This window comes from Sarcophilus harrisii, chromosome 1 (genome assembly GCF_902635505.1).
Source record: "Sarcophilus harrisii chromosome 1, mSarHar1.11, whole genome shotgun sequence".
Taxonomy (NCBI): Eukaryota; Metazoa; Chordata; class Mammalia; order Dasyuromorphia; family Dasyuridae; genus Sarcophilus; species Sarcophilus harrisii.
Genome location: NC_045426.1, coordinates 286,111,313 through 286,124,570, shown reverse-complemented (window position 1 = coordinate 286,124,570; position 13,258 = coordinate 286,111,313). Strand labels below are relative to the sequence as shown.

General features: G+C 33.2%; 1 pseudogene; it reads left to right on the top strand.

Moving 5' to 3' along the window:
• The first annotated feature begins 9,832 nt into the window (after positions 1 to 9,832).
• On the top strand, positions 9,833 to 10,838 carry LOC100918010 (annotated as a pseudogene).
• Positions 10,839 to 13,258: the final 2,420 nt, after the last annotated feature.

Here is a 13,258-nt window from a genome sequence, read left to right as displayed (position 1 = left end):
CATTGATCCTGCTTCCCTGACTCACGAACAAAATCATTTTCAATCTTGCTGTTTTTGCTCACATTATTCTCCTTGTCTGAATCTCCATATCTCCCTCTGTCTATCCAAGTTCTACATAGCCCTCAAAATCAAAATCATTTCAAAACTGGCACTTTATCACATAAATTCCAAAATATCCTCATTTGTTCTCCTTTCCTATGTTCCAGACTTATTCCAGGAGATTAGTTGCTTAAATGATGAGAGCTATGTCTTTTTCCTATATCCCCATCAAAGCCTGTCATAGTGTGGTGAAACTAAAGAAAACACTAAATGCTTACTCTTTCACATGGTGTGGGAATAAAGGATATTACAAAACTCCATTATTGAAAAAAGATAAAAAGAGTGATAGTTCAAATGCTATGACTGAAAGAACACTAACATGAAGGACAACAACTTAAGTCAGAAGACTTAGGTTCAAATCCCACTTCTGACACTGGCAAATTATAAATTCCTTAGGTCTCACTTTTCTTTTTCATAAAAGGAAAGTTCTGGAATGGGCAGACACAAGGTGAATTATCTTCTTGACATAAACAAGAAGAACATTTCCATGACATTCTAAGAGAAAATGTTTATGAAGATTTTGCATGATTTTATATATTTATTATACACATCTTAATGCTGCAGAGTAGTCAAATTTTGATTACACACACAAAGATTCCCTTTAGTTTATATATCTCAGCCAAACATATACTGATAGAGTTGATTTCAGTGGAAACAGAACTGCCCTTCCAGTCACCAAATCCAATTTTAAGTCTCAGTTCTGCTTCTGTCTACTTATATGATGAGATGAGTTATTTAAATCCTCTGGATTTGTTTCCTTACTTGTTGGGGAGTTGGACAATACCTCTAATAACCCTTCTTTTAAATCCACAATCCAATAATTAATACATAATATGTGATGGTAAGAACATCAGTCTAATAGAAACATCCATTTAACAAAAGAAACAGGGTTTTTAAAGGGGCAGAATACAAGTCATTTTGTTAATTTGAATTTTTATAATTTAAAATTATACTTCAGCAAAAGACAAAATGCTATAACAATGCAAAAACTAAAGTTTCTACATCATTGTAATTACTAATGAAATAATGTCAAACATTCCCTCAAGTTTAGTATTATGAAAAGACTAAATGTTAACAAGAGATATGGTTTGTTAAACTAAATAAAAGCCTTCATTAATGAAAAGTGACAGGATCACAATCTTGCTTTGATGAATTGCCAACATACAGCAGCCTTCAATACAAAATTGCCCATTAAATATACTGCAGCTTTAAAAAGGGTTACTTTAAAATAAACAAACCTATGTCAAGGCAGGTCTACAACATACCACATGGTGTTGCTCAACCTTGGAGAAAGTGTGTGTATGCATACACACACGAGAGCATGAGGTTAACCATCTCTGATCAATGTGTAAATCTTCTGGAGGAAAAAAAGATTCCAGGAATAAAGATGGTTATTTCCCAAGATTCATAAAAGACAACATAGAATCAAAGAATTTGGCCCCTGATCCCCAAAAACTTAGTTTCCTTCTTCCAATTATGGTTCAGTTGCATGTTAATTCAGGATATTTATAAATTATATTTACTTCAATATGAAATACACCATCTCCAGGAAGGGGGAGAGGAGAGAAAAAATAAATTTCTTGGTGAACAAAAGGGCTAGGAATGGTAGGCCAAGTAATCTTTATTTAAAGTTTTTTGTACAAGAAGTGCTTTTAAACTGCTTAAACAAACAACTTCAATCTTAAGACCCAGCTAAGTAGGCAACAGAAAGTTATGAAAGTCAACCTTTTCCTCCATGTCATTACATAGAAATAAAAATCACCAATTAAGTCACACCCGAGAGAGATATGATTTAGTCTACCAGTGAGTAATATGGTAGTAACATAAGTACAGATCATTTTATATCATAAATTGTTATTTGATCTTCTGTTCATTTTCCCATCAGAAGTAATGGTTCATGTTTATAATAACAATCTTGCAGGATCATAGACTTATGGATGGAATGAATCTTGAAGGCCATCCAATCCCATCCCCTCATCTTACAGATGCACAATTGAGGCCAAATAAATGAGGTGACTTGCTCAAGATCAAACCGGTGGAAAGTAGCACTCAGGTTTGATGAACAAGATGCCAAATCAAAACTTTTATAGCATGTTAAAGGTAATTTATTTTCTCATCTATAAAATGATCTCTGAGGTTCATTTCTAAAACTACAAATGTCTGATTCCACATGGTTATTAGCCAAGAAACATTTTCTCTTATTATCTCCCAATTAAAAATTTACAACAGTAGTTTTCAGCATAGATTCAAAGAATTAAATTCCATTGAGATAGTTTAAAATTTCTAGAATATAGGTGGTTAATCTAACTGGTGAAGCTATATAATGATCTGACTGAAGGCAACTGAGAACCAATTTCCTAAACTAAGGCCTCAGTTTTGACTGAAACTTGAACCTCTATCAAATCTTCCTTCAAGCAAAACAAGGCAAATATGGAGGTTTCAAAGGGCTTTGGCTCATACAAAGAAGTTAATTAAACAGATAAAATGCTTTCAAAAGTAAGTGTCATATCAAAATAAATTTTCAAGTGTTGCCTCTAGTTTGAAAAGAAGATTCTTAAAATCTGGTGTTAAATATTAAAATCAGATTTTTGCAAGGATTTTACTGAAAAAATACTTTAATCAAAAAAGCTATCGCGAATACACGGAGCATCATTTATAGACAAAAACTAGGGATAACTAGCCTACTTCAGTAAATCTAATGATCTTTAAAAGGTCCATAATAAATGATATTGCACTTACTTAATGCTAACATTCTGTATTCTCTTTTTTCAACAAATGTATCAAATGAATAAGCAAGTTTGATAGAGAAGGCTTTCTCCTATTGCTATTAGATTCCTAATATCTTACTTTTGGATTGTTCTTTATCTTCCCCAAATTCTCTCAATTCTTACTATTTTCTTCCCCTGAAGTCTTTACTCTGGCTTAATTTATCATGGCATAAAGGAGGGAACTATGTTCCCAAAGATTATGCCAGGAAAACATAAGCTGTCGCAGGTTTTTTACCAATCTCAAAAGTCTTAAAATACAGTTTTAGGGGCAGATTACCAATACTTGTCCTTCAAGGATTAAGCTAGCTAAAGTCAGAAAGGTTCTTAACTGACTTTTTGGGAGGAGAGGAATAAAGGAATTTATGAAGACCTCACTCTCTGGAATCAGAACACTTGAGTGCAAATCTCACTTTCAAAATATTATTAATGTGAACTTGGACAAGTCATTTCCTTGGTTTAATTTCCCTTTATCTGCAAAATCAAGATTTACACTAGATGGATGGACTCCAAGGTCTGTTTCAGGAGCAGATAGAGAGGAAAAAAAAAATCAGTGACAATAGTGTAGTATTCACATAAATTAAATTCATGGAGCTTTTAAAAGGCAGGAGTTAAATTAGCAGGTGACACAGTGGATAGGGTACCTGGGTAGAATCAAGATTTATCTTCCTGAGTTCAAATCTGGGTTGATACACTTAAACTGGATAACCCTGAGCAAGTCATTTAGCTCTGTTTGTTACCATTCTTTATCTGTAAAAATCTCCTCATATGAAGAAGGAAATGGCAAATTACTTCAGTATATTTGCCAAGAAAAAACAAAATAAGTCAGGCATGACTGAAAACGAGTGAACAACCAAAAGAATACCATCTATTTAGCATGTAATGGAGGGTTTTTTTTGACTATCTAAAAGGCAAGCCATGATTTTAAAATAAACTAGATTGTAAATACAATGGCAATAAGAGTGGATAAGGAGTTTCAGAGCCTGGTGTTCAAATACCAGATACTCAGCAAGTTATTTTACCTACTTCAAGATTCATTTTCCCCATTTGAAAAAAATGAAGGGGTTGAACCAGATAACCCCTAAAGGTCTCTTCTAGCTATAAATGATCCTATGATCCCTAAGAGGTAAATTAATGCTTGAGCTTTTGGCAGCAGTTTTTACAAAGAAAACAATGACTTATCTTAATCATCTTAGATCCCATTGCTACTCTGCTTAAAATAAAAGAATAAGGTTCAGAGTGGTTTTTTTCAAGGTAAAAACCGATTTGGAAAACCCAGAAAGGGGAAAGAGACTAGAGACTAAGGGAGAAGGAAGGGTTTTATAAACTGACTACTTGCAAGACATTTCTACTTAAGACGTCATGGCATACATATTGAAATAGAAAACATGCTGATTAAATTATAAACCTGGATGAGCCAGCTACATCTTTAAATATTAGGATTCAAATTTGCTAGTAAATTTGAGAAGCAGTAATACAGAAAAATATTTATTGCTTAAGTTCAACTAATTCAGGAGACCAGAAATACAAAAGTTACTACTAGTCAGGCTCAACACTCATTATGTAGTTTTTATGGAGGTAGATTTTGCCTTCCTAACTATGTTCTGTTTAGGCTGTTAAAATTAGTTTATATTCCCTCAGTGTATTCCTGGTAGGTGTTGGAAGACATGTTGTGTAATGAAAGGCAGTACCAATGTTCAAAATTCACCATGGGTGATACATGATGTGAATAACATTTACACAGATCAAGAGTTGGTGGTACAAGATAGGACAATAAAATAAGTTCTATGAATATTCTATAAGAAGCACAGAAGACAGAGAAATGACTGGTTTATAATACTTACTGAGATGTCAGTGAATCTTACTGAGCTTTAATTTGCTTATCTGTAAAAATGAAGCTGAAAGTAAGTTTACATAATAAAATTGGTGTGAAAATTACCTTACATATGCTTTGATTCAAAACTTCTATTGAAAAATATGCTCTAAAAGCATTATTAAAACAAAAAGCTCCATTTTAAGATTTTTTGTTAACCTTATTTCTAATAACAAAAACTAGAAGCAACCTATATGTCATATATATATATATAGACTACTATAATTAAGATTGACAAGCATGAGGAATATAAACATTAAAATATCTTGATGAATCAATTAAAGCCAAAAAGAAAAAAAAAACAAAACCAAAAGAACAGACAAACCAGGGCCAAGGAAAACCTAATGAGAATAATACCAATCGGAGACAATAGGAGCAAATGAAAAATTATAACATTTTACAGGTAATATTCCATTTACTTAAATGTTAATAGCTGAAAAGTAAATATAATTAGTGGTGTTGATGTTCAATATTGCTTAAAATCATTTGTAGAAGATCAAATGTAAAACAATCTGCAAAATTTAATGTGCTACATAAATGCTGGCAATAAATAATATAAAAGAATATTAAGAATATAAAATTATATAAAAATATAAAAAAAGAACAGTTAAAAAGATAAAGAATCAAATTAGTTGGGAATAAAACATTGTGATGTAGTATATAACAGTTCTGGAGAGCATCATGTCTCATGTACGAGGAATGATTTCCACCAGATCCAAGAATGATTGGAGTTTCAGTCACTACATTATGTCTAGCTTAAGATCCCCCAAGTGAGGGCAGAAGTAGAAAGGGAAAGGAATAATAAAGGGAGGAGAGGCTGGGGGAAAAAAAGAGGGCAGATTGAGGGAGGTGGTGGCCAGAAGCAAAACAATAACGAGGAGGGAAAGAGTAAAAGGAGAGAGAAAAGTATAACTTGGGAAAAATAGGATGGCAGGAAATAGTTTTAACTGTGAATGTGAATGGAAGTAACAGTGGATTAAAAATTAGAATTATCTAATATGCTGTTTATAAGAAACACATTTGAAGCTGAGAGATACATACAGAATAAAGACAAAAGACTGGAATAAAATCTATTTATGTTTCAGCTGAAGTTTAAAAAAAAAGCAGGGGTAGTGATTCTGATCTCGGATCAAGGAAAAACAAAAATAGGTCTAATTAAGAGATAAGAAAGGAAAGTACAACTTGCTAAAAGGTACTATAGATAATGAAATAATATCAATACTAAACATATATGCATGCACCAAGTGGCATAGCATCAAAATTCTTAGAGGAGAAATTATTTGAGCTGCAAGATCCCCAAAACTAAGAGCATGAGGAAATCCTTTGGATTCAGGAAAAAATGTTAAAGGCACTCTGCTTTTGTTTAAAAAAAGATTAAATTAAAAAAAAAGGCTTAGTGACAATGTGAATTAGTCTAAGGACTGTTTTTCTCTTTTCAGAAAGAAAATGGATTGGGGTGGGAGGGAGAGAAGAAACTACATATTTTTTAAAAGGGGGAAGGGGGGGAAAGGACCTACAAGGACCCTCAGAGCTGAAGCATTCTAATTCATCGGTCACAATTAACTTTTTAAAGTATGAGAAGTCCCCAAGAAAATCAAGGAAAACACTCTGAGATACTACAATTATTATTTCTACTAATGATAATGATGGCAGAATGGATAAAAGCCATGTTCAAAGATAAGTTAGCAGTGTGAATAGGCAACCTTAAGGCTAAACTACAAAGGAGCTATTGGGTTTGTATTGATGTCTGGAAAACCCCTGCACCAATACAAAACAATAAATTCATATTTATTTGGTGTTTAACGTTTCAAAATTTGTTGTAACCATCCTATGAATAGAAATTAGAAAAAATTACTATGCAATTTTACAGGTAATATAATTAAAGCTCATAGCATTTGTCCTGTCCAGGGACATAGAGCTATTATATGATGGATGCTGGATTTCTTCATTCCAAGCATCTGCTGTACTATATGGCAAACAAGATGTTTCCTCACTTACTTTCAAAAGGGAGGGAAATATTCTTATAAAACCTCTTAAAATTTCTGAAGTCTTTAGTATTTCATTTCACACAGTAAGAAAGGTAGGATAGTAACAGACAATCTGTCTAAAGGTCTACACAGGAAGAAAAAGTTAAGATCTGACTTTAAATGTCAATGTCCAAATTTTACAGTAGCTTATAAAAAAATAGAGCTTCACTAGGTGTCCAACTTTAATTTCAAGTCAGTTATTCAAGTAAGACCATTTAAATTTGTTAACCTAAATTGTGGCAAAGCAATTTCAACTTTCATCAACTATACATTGGAAGGCCATATTCTAATCCTTACTTTCCAATCAGATCCAGTCCTTCAGACTGGGACAATTCAAAATTTTACGAGATAGTCATCTCCCTGAATTGAGAAAGAGGGTATAGGAGAGAAAGTCTTTACATAAATGTAATTGCCAGTTAAGTCAATGTATTGTGCTTTTTTTTAAATAGCTCCACCTACTTAACAAGAATTAGAAAGAATGAATTTATTTCTTAAGTAGCCACCCCACTCTCATTATTCAGATTTATTTTTTGTGACAAGACAACTTATTATTATTATAGCTTTTTATTTACAAAACATATGCATGGTTAATTTTTCAACAATGACCCTTGCAAAACCTTCTGTTCCAACTTTCCCCCTCCTGTCCCCCCACCCCCTCTCCTAGATGGCAGGTAGTCAAATAAATGTTAAATATGTTAAAGTATATGTTAAATACAATATATGTATATATATTTTTACAGTTATCTTGCTGCACAAGAAAAATCAGATCTAGAAAGTAAAGAAAGTAAAAAAAACTTGAGAAGGAAAACAAAAATGCAAGCAAACAAAAGAAAGAGTGGAAATGCTATGTTGTGGTCCACACTCATTTCCCATAGTTCTCTCTCTGGGTCTCTTCATTACTGAACAATTAGAACTGGTTTGAATCATTTCATTGTTGAAGAAAGCCATCAGAATTGATCATCATATAGTATTGTTGTCGAAATGCATAATGATCTCCTGGTTCTGCTCATTTCACTTAGCATCAGAGTTCATGTAAGTCTCTCCAGGTCTCTTTGAAATCATCCTGCTGGTCACTTCTTACAGAATAATAATATTCCATAACATTCATATACCACAATTTACCCAACCATTCTCCAATTGATGGGCATCCATTCAGTTTCCAGCCACTATAAAAAGGGCTCCCACAAACATTTTTGCACATGTGGGTCCTTTTCCCTTCTTTAAGATCTCTTTGGGATATAAGCCCAGCTTATACTGCTAAATAAAAGGGTATGCAGTTTTATAATCTTCTGAGCATAGTTGCAAATTACTCTCCAAAATGGTTAAGATTCGTTCACAATTCCACCAACAAATATCAGTGTCCCAGTTTTCCGACATCCCCTCCAACATTCATCATTATCTTTTTCCTGTCATCTTAGCCAATATAAGAGAAGTGTAGTGGTATCTCAGAGTTGTCTTAATTTGCATTTATCTGATTAATAACGATTTGGAACACCTTTTCATATGACTAGAAATAGTTTCAATTTCTTCATCTGAAAATTGTCTGTTCATACACTTTGACCATTTATCAACTGGGAAATGGCTTGATTTCTTATAAATTAGAGTCAATTCTCTATATATTATGGAAATGATAAGGCCACAACTTTTTTTAAAAACCAGACTATAAACTAAAATAAAAACAAAGTCATTGAGGAAGGGGTTCTCAAATTTCTCTAAAAAACTAAGAACTTCATTTCTGGTGTTGAGAGAAGTTGTAAATTTTTTTTTTAGCTCTTCTCTTTATTTCCCCTGCAACAATGCAACTAACCATACCATGAGATTAACTTTTTTTTCCCCAGAACAAATGACTGCTCTATGAAACTTGTGAAGTTGTTGCATATACCTAAAAAACGCCAAAATTCTACTCTTGATGCATAGAAGCAACTTTGGATTCTCAAGGGCTGAGAGTCAGTGCAACACACGTTGTTCCTAGTGAACTTAAAAATATAATCATTAATGGAATTTTTCTTAGTGGAAGTCCCTATCTATTGCCAAGATAGTTGACGCCAGCAGTTTGGCCACTTAAAGATGAATTCTTTCACCACTGCAACCCATTAAATTTTTAATACGAGTACAATTCTAAAATTAAAAAAGAAAATCAATATTACTTAACACCACAAAAACACAAATAGAACCTAAATTACCCAGAAACAGAATGTACAATCTAGTATCTGAATAGAATTGCAAAATCTAGGAGCCTGGGAATTGAATAACAAACAACCTGAAGCATCATATTAGTGTTTGCTGCTATCTCCACCTCTAAATTGATCTAAGAAGTCCTGAACTTCTTAATCCTCCAGGCAGATATAATATAAATGAGACAGAAAGAGCCAAACTGAATTCAAAGGTCAGGTAACTACATCAAAATCAATTCCCTCAAGCTCTTTAAGATTCTAGAATCTTAAAACAAGCCTGCGAGTTAAGATGAAAAAGTAGCATTACCCCCGCTTTATAAGTGAGAGAACTGAGGCATGAAGTTTTACTCAGATTCTCATATTTTCCCAATGGCTATGAAGTATTAGAGTTGAAATTCTGACCTACACCATCTAAAACTCCTGTCTACTCTAATAATATTACTACTTATATATTCCAACCCTCTTATTTGATGAAATTTTAATAATCAACTCTCTATACCATCTAAAAAGGATAAACTAGTGATTAAAAAGAACCACAGCTAAATGTTTACAGTTAAGTTGATACATTTCTTAACCTAACAGATTTAAGGTCTGTTCCTGATCTAATTCTAATCATTATAAAAATCAGGCACATTGATGAATCATTAGTTGATGATTTTAGAATATTACAGTAAATGAAAATATTTTAGAATAAATGTAATTTGTATGGATATCTCTTCTTCAAATACAGGACTATTGATACACTATTTATTCCAAGTACATTTAAGAATAAAATTCTTGACTTTGCAAATTAAAACAAGAATCCCAAAGCAAGCAAAGGAAAAAAAAACACAGCACTACTACTAAAATAACATTAATTTGGGCTGCTGATAGTCACCTCAGTAAAGGGAAATAATGGAAAAGATTACACTTGAAAGACTTTTTGAAGATACCACCAAGAACCATCCCCATGGTGACAGAATTGTATGTAATAAGATGTATTTAATCATATGTAGTTGTTCCTTTTATAATAACTGCCTTAGAGTCAGTCGTGTTACAAGAACTATTACCTTCTCTTCTCACACACTGAGGACATATCTGTCTATGCCAACATAGATCAAGCTGGTGTCCAGATTGTCAATGCTTGCTTGGATCTGTACCTCTTGAAACTTGGCATCCAATCTGATGCAGAAGTTGACTCCTTCAACTCCGTCTTAAGTCAAATAGGCACTGGCAAGCATGTCTCAGATCAGTGTTTGTAAATCTGGAACAAACTGTTAATTGATGAACTCTGTACTGGAATCTACCAGCTCTCCCACACTAAGCAGCTGATCAATAGGAAGAAAGATACTTTCAATAAACTATGCCTATGGACATAACACTATTGGAAAGGAAATCATCAACTTGGTTCTAGACATGAAAAATCTGGCTGATCAGTGAACAGGTCTTCAAAGGCTTCTTGGTTTTCCACACCTATACTGGTGAGATTGGCTCTAGCTGCACATCTCTGCAGATAGAGCATCTCTCCATCAATCATGGGTTGTTCAAGCTTGAGTTCTCCATTTAAGTCAGCCCCAAGGATTTCCACAGCTATAGCTGAAATCCTATAATTCCATCCCACCCATTCATACCACCCTGGAGTACTCTGACTATGGCCTTCATGGTAGGTAATGGGGCAATCTATGCTATCCTATCTGTCTCAACCAATACTAATCTGAATAGGCTGGTAGATCAAATTGGGTCCTCCATCATTACCTCTCCAATTTGATAGTGCCCAGAACGTTAACCTCACAGAATTCTAGACCATCGTGGTGCCTGACCCTCATATCCATTTCCCTCTGACTACATATGCCTCAGTAATCTCTGCTGAGACAGTTTATCATGAGCAGCTTCTGTAGCAAAGATCACCAATCCAGTTTGATGGCGAAATGTGACCCTCAAAGGATATTAACAGACAATTTTCAGATACTGAAACTATTTCTAGCCATATGAAAAGATGCTCCAAATCATTATTGATCAGAGAAATGCAAATTAAGTCAACTCTGAAATACCACTACATACCTCTTGGATTGGTTAAGATGATAGGAAAAGATAATGGTGAATGCTAGAGAGGATGTGGGAAAACTGGGATGCAAAGTGATCCCACCATTCTGGAGAGCAATTTGAAACTATGCCCAAAGGGCTTCTGATCCAGCAGTGTCTCTATTGGATCTACTGTCTCTACTTATATTCCAAAGAGATCTTAAAAAGGGAAAAGCACCCACATGTGCAAAAATGTTTGTAATAGTCCTTTTTGTAGTGACAAAAAAACTGGAAACTGAGAGGATGCCCATGAATTGGGGAATGGCTGAATAAATTATGGTATATGAATATTATGAAATTTTATTGTTCTATAAGAAATGATCAGCAGGATGATCACAGAGAGGCCTAGAGAGACTCAGGTGAACTGATACTAAGTAAAAAAAAGTAGAATCAAGAGAATATTATACACAGCAACAACAAGATTATGTGATGATCAACTCTGATGGCCGTGGCTTTACTATCGAATCTGCTTCCTTTAATCTTTTTTTGCTCCTGGTTTCCTTGAATAGTAATATAGTTAGTACATACTTGAATGTACAATTACTGATCTATTTTTTCAAGTGTGGAAATGTTGCTTAAAATCCAGGCTGGTCAGATATCTGCCGGGTTTCAAATAAAAACATTATGTCTGGGAGGGAGGGATCTCAAACAGTCAATTACAACTATCAGATAATTCAATATCCTTTAAAATTATTGTGTCAAATCAAATTCTGGCAAAAAATCAGTGATGCATTTGATTTTTACCTCTAAGAAAAGTATTTTTTCCTTAAAAAAAGCTGTAAATATCAATTAAAGTTTTTAAATTTTAAATAAATACAAAATAAGAAAAAAAAACATTACCATGTACACAGAACACAAGAGGATTCAATGTAAAAAGTTAAGTTTCCATTTCAAGAAAACTATATAATAAATATTACACACTGTTTTCAAAGCTGTCTAGCTTTTGTTTTTATAGGTTTTCTTTTGTTCTCTGCTGTATGCTCTACCTTCCCCCATGCTGCAATTAAACACTTATGTGTGTGTATGTATATAGACATAATATACATAGGTCTAAAAACACATATACATACATGAAAGATCATCCTATGTTTATTTCAACTTGTCATATTTCTCTGAAGGTAACAGCAGCTTCCTTAATTCCAAATCCTTCTATGTTTTTCTAAATCAACAAGTTCATCATTTCCTACACCATACCAATAATGTTCTATCAGAGATTGTCTATGAAAATTTCCTCCTCCCTCCCAGTTTTTTGCATTCTTTCAATCCTTGGCTATGCAGATGTTATTTATTCAAGAAAATTTTAATTTAAAATATTCATTATTATCCATTTTATACTTTAACAATGCCCTCCCCTTATAATATAGTTTAAAATATGATACTACTGAATTTGCTTCCTTTACATCTTTTTTACTCTTAGTTTCCCTGAAGCTCCTGACCTTTTATTCTTCTAAATGAATTTTATTTTTTTCTCAATAAGACAATTTTTAATAGTCTAATTAGGATGATATTACATAGATTAGGCAAAATTATTATTTTAATTATATTGGTTTCATCTACTCATAAACAATAAACAATTACTTAGATCTAATTTATATGTGTGTGTTTTATGTTTATGTTCATATAATTACTGTGTGTTTTGGTGGGTATATTCTCAGGTATTTTATACTGTCTGGTTAATTTGAAAAGTCTAAAGCAACAATGAATAATATGACTGATATTCAATGCAACCTTGGCCATTATGTGTGTATCTCTCATTTTTATGGCTGTTCCTAAAAGGAATATATTATTGAATTAAAATTTTAAATCCATTGGTTTCCATTTTATGGGCAAATTCATTCTATTCACATTCTAAGCTATAATTACTTAGAAAAAAATATAGGAGGAAAATTATACAAATACTCTTTTCACCTTATACCTATCCCTTTCTCCGCATTATTTCTACCAATCGCCTTACCTCCTAATCCTTACCCAACTCCTCCAAGAATCCCTCCCATACCTTCTCTGAGCCTTGTTGTTTCTTTCTGATGTATTAGACTTATTCATATATATGTACATATATATGTATATATTTACATACATACACCACACACATCACACACACTATTATTGCCTTTTCCTTCTTTAACCCATTCCTGATAAAAGGTTTCAGGATTGCCTGCCTTCCCCCACTTGCTTCTTCTGTATCAATTTTTCAAGTATTTTAAATTCTACCTTTTTCTAGTACTATCATCTCTAACATAAGTTGGGAGATAAAAAGGT